Source organism: Benincasa hispida, chromosome 6, assembly GCF_009727055.1.
Source record: "Benincasa hispida cultivar B227 chromosome 6, ASM972705v1, whole genome shotgun sequence".
Lineage (NCBI taxonomy): Eukaryota > Viridiplantae > Streptophyta > Magnoliopsida > Cucurbitales > Cucurbitaceae > Benincasa > Benincasa hispida.
Window position 1 is genome coordinate 49,657,542 of NC_052354.1, and position 4,877 is coordinate 49,662,418.

Consider the following 4,877-nt stretch of genomic DNA (forward strand, 5'->3'; position numbering starts at 1 on the left):
ATACAATAAAAGTATCTACACTTAATTAAATATACATGATAAAAGAAGTATTTATTTTTCAAATAATGTATTAACTTTATAGATTGCAATAAAAAAATTGAATATACAATAAATTATTATAAAAAATTGAATATACAATAAATTATAATAAAAAAATTGAATATACAATAAAATGAATATATAATAAAAAAAATAATTATTTCTCAATCCCTAACTATCTGGAGCCCATCTTAGTAATGAAGGACACTTTCTTCGATTATGGCCTAACTGATTACAAAATCCACATAATCGACTAACTGGTTCTGTCCAATCCATCTCGTTGTGATAATGTGAACTTTTTGGTCTACCAGGTTTTTTCAACAACGATAGATCAGGATGTAAGACGGGCATATTAGGATGCATGATCCAGTAATCTTCATGCGGTACAGGTTGAAATTGAGGAGAGTAACATTCAGCATTAGTAGTCCTTAATAAAGTCTTCGTAGTTCATGTTAAAATGTGAGCAAACGGCCGCAAAATGCGAGCATGGAATGTCGAATGCTTGCCACTTATTACATGAACAGTACCACTCGAACCTGTTTAGCCTCAATATTTGAACATTCTCTCCTTTGGCATTGAGACTATGAGGTCCGGTCTTCACATGAAACACACCTTCATACCGATCGTATAATTGTACTTCATGTTTACTAGTGCGTACCTGGATTTTTACTCCACCTCCAATATATCCCTTATTTCTTCTCTTCTTTTCTCGAAATAATTCACGCATTTGAAGAATGTTATATGAGTAAGAGCATTTATAGGTAACATTTGATCTTTTTTGAGGACTCCATTTATGCACTCTGATAGATTTGTCATCATCCACCTATATCTGAACCCTCCATCATGTGCTTGAGTCTATTGCTCTAAACTAATGTTGTCAAAAAAATTCGGACAGTTCTGATTTATTTCTTTGATATCTTCAATTGCTTTATTGAACTTCCGAATTTGAAACTGACACCCGACACGATAAACATAATTTTTCAATATATTAAATCTGTACTTTTTATTAAAGTTGTTGACGATATGTCGTAAGCAGAAACGATGGTGACATTTTGGTCTCGTTCAATTATTTGTTGGATTGTTCACTACTGCGATTATATCAGCATGTCGATTTGAAATTAAACACACCTCTTCGTGTGTTACAATTTCTCTCAGATGTTTCAGAAACCATCCCCATGAGTCTACGGACTCTTCATCAGCAACGAAAAATGCAAGTGAAAGAAGATGGTCATTCGAATCAACTGATGTAGCAATCAGCAATTTTCCTCGATATTTGTCGTACAAGTGTGTACCATTTATCTGAATTATCGACCGACATTTATTAAAAGCTTCTATACAAGGACTAAATACCCAAAATACAGAAGTTAGGATAACATGGCCTTTAGTAAGCGTTTCTTTCACTCTCCACCCTACACATGTTCCGGGATTGGTCTGCTTCACCATATACAACTACCTGGGTAACAATTTGTAAGACTTATTCCAATCACCGAACACTTTAGCCAACACTTTTCTTTTGCCCTCCCATACCCTATGGTAAGGAATATGATATCCAAACTTTGATTTGATGTCGAACTGCAGTTGTGCCACACTGATAGATGGTTTTTCTCTTACGGCATCACAAAACTTTAGTGCAATAATTGATGAATCCAATTGCACATGACTTTGACTCAGTTCTGAATAAAAACATGTATGCTGCTCATCGTACTTAGTGATCTTGAACAAGCCATGTGATTTTTTCTTTATTGCACGAAGTCTCCATTTGCAACCTTCCTCCCACTTCTTACACCGAATTGTACAAATCGTCGGTGTCGATTCAACAACCTCATATGGTGCGTGACATTTTATGCAAAACATTTGACTGCATGTTGTAGCATTTCTTTGTCTTGACAAATCATCCCTTTATACAATTGAGTATTGTCAACGTCCACAGGGGCTACAATTGGGTCATGTTCTCGAATGCTATCCAGTACATTCATATCCAAATCGTTGAATGTATCTGAAAGTAACTCATGTTCACGACCATCGAAATCCAACTCTTCAAATTCATCATCCGTTTCTGAAATCTCTGTACAGGTTGTTAGCCACCATATTTTCATTGTCACATGGCGATGCAACTGACTCCGGATCAGGATCAATACATTCAGTTGGATCTTCAAACTGGCTAAATGATGTATTCAAGTTTATATCCACCCCTATCCTATTTACATTTACATACAAATGCACCAAATTCGGCAGTGGCATTGCGATTAAGAATATCAAGTTCATAGCTTGTGCATTCGAAATAGGGAATGACATAAACCTTATTGATCCTGATGGTTCTAGGTTAGGATGTCTATATATTATTTCTATCTGATTTGTTCCCATATCTACACTAATGACATCCCAACCATTTTAATGAATTATTCAAATACAATTCCACTGTTCACATTTATGCTAAAACTCCCACTTGGTGGTTGGTCATAGTCAACTCCATCAATACCATCAATCACATTACCATTTGTAAACAACAAAAATCCCAAACATTTGCCAGCCATTTTCTAAAAAAAAAAATAAAAAATAAAATACATTACTAATTATTCTATTAATTATCAAACTTAAACAAAAACAAACCACAATAAAAATCACAATAAGAAATATACATAGGACATATAAGAAGTTTGTGGGTAAAAAAATATTAAACTTTGTATTAAATATCACAATAATTTTGTATTATACTTTTTATAAGAGGTATATTAAAAAATCACAATAATTTTGTATTAAACCTTTTAATTTATAAACATAAACTTTTTAAACATAACAATAAATTAAACTTTTCAAATATCATAAGAAATTTATACAAAAAAATCACAATAATTTTGTATTAAACTAAAAATATTAAAGTTTTTAAGCTATAAACATCAACTTTTTAAACATTACAATGAGGTAAACTTTTTTAAACTATTTTTTTAAATATAATATAAAATAAAAAATTAAATTAAATTAAACTTTTTCAAACTATTTTAAACTATGTTTTCAAAGTTAATACTAGAAAAATCAAATAACATAAGAAATATATTTCAAAAAATCATAATAATTTTGTATTAAACTAAAAATATCAAAGGTACAAACTTCACAATTTAATGGACGAATGTTATCATAAGAAACATAACAATAAACTATACTTAAATACAAACAAAAACAAACAAAATATAAATAAGATTAACATGTTGGTATAACATCCCAACCGTAAGATTAAACACTAATAATAACTACTAAGATTAACATTAATAGAGAAAGAACTACTAACATCAATATGTAAATATTATTGAATTCAACATGATAGATCTACTCAATATAATAAAACTAGTAATAAATAAATTTAAGTAAAACTCACCAAATATAACTTACCATTTTTATCTTCTTTCGGTCTTCCCCGTTACCACTAACACAGCAACCAAAAACTATAGAGTAAGAGCTAGTATATATTATCTATTATATACTATACTAGATAGAATATTATTTAATATACTATAGTATACTATATATATATAGTAAGTATGAGATAGTAGGAACCAAAGAGTGGTATAGTTCTGTATAATAAAAATGAAATGTTTGTATAGTAAGGAAGGGTATAAACCTCACAAGTATTAATTGGGTATGAATGTAGAGAGAAATGAAGAAGATTTTTGAAGCAGTGAGGAGAAAATGAAGGAGGTTGATCTTAAAGTTGAAGAGTGCAGTGAGGAGAAAAGATGTGAGTCGGAGAATAAATGACAATACGGTGAACGAGTAAATCAAAAAAACAATAAAATAAGAGTTGGAGAATATGAGAAGATCAACAGTTGCGTATGTAAGGCAGGTTTAGTACCAAGCAAGTAACAACAACCTGAGGTCAGATTTCAAAACTCGACCCATGGGCATCGCATTGGGGAAAATAACTAATGGGATTGATACAGACGAGACTTTGACACGCTGCAGGAGATTCAGATTTGTTTTTAAAGGAGGTCGACGATTGTTAAAATCACTCTTGATGCGCACTGCAAAGATTCAAATTCTTTTACTAAACGATCATGTAAGGAGTTTGTGGGACAATCGTGTAGTGAGAAAGAGCTCTCGAGAGGCCATCGCATGCGTACCAACTCATCGTGTACTTCCACTATACGAGTCGTGTAGTTAAAGCTTAGCGATCTGTGTAGCATTTAGTATAAGATCGATTATGTACAACGTAGGCGATCGTATTAGGTTTTGAGACGGGTGATCGTTTAAGATTTGGATAATAGCTAAGCAATCATGTAGGAGTTTGTGGGCGATCGTGTAGTAGGGAAAGAGAGCTCTCGAGAGGCCATCGCAGCATGTCGCTCATCGTGTACTTCCACTATGCGATCGTGTAGCATTTGGTATACGATCGTATAGTAAAAGGTAGGCAATCGTATAGGTTTTGAGAAAACGATCGTCTAATTGTAATAGCTAAGCGATCATGTAGGAGTTTGTAGGCGATCGTATAGTAGGGAAAGAGAGCTCTCGAGAGGCCATCGCAGTGTGCCGCTCATCGTGTACTTCCACTATGCGATCGTATAGTAAAGCTTAGCAATCGTGTAACACTTGGTACACGATTGTATAGTAAAAGATAGGTGATCGTATAGGTTTTGGGAAGGCAATCGTCTTATTGTAATAGCTAAGCGATCGTGTAGGAGTTCGTGGGCGATCATGTAGTGAGGAAAGAGAGCTCTCGAGAGGCCATCGCAGCGTGCTGCTCATCGTGTACTTCCACTAGGCGTGCGTGTAGTATAGCTCAACGATATGTAGCACTTAGTACACGATCGTATAGTAAAAGGTAGGCGATCATATAGGTTTTGAGA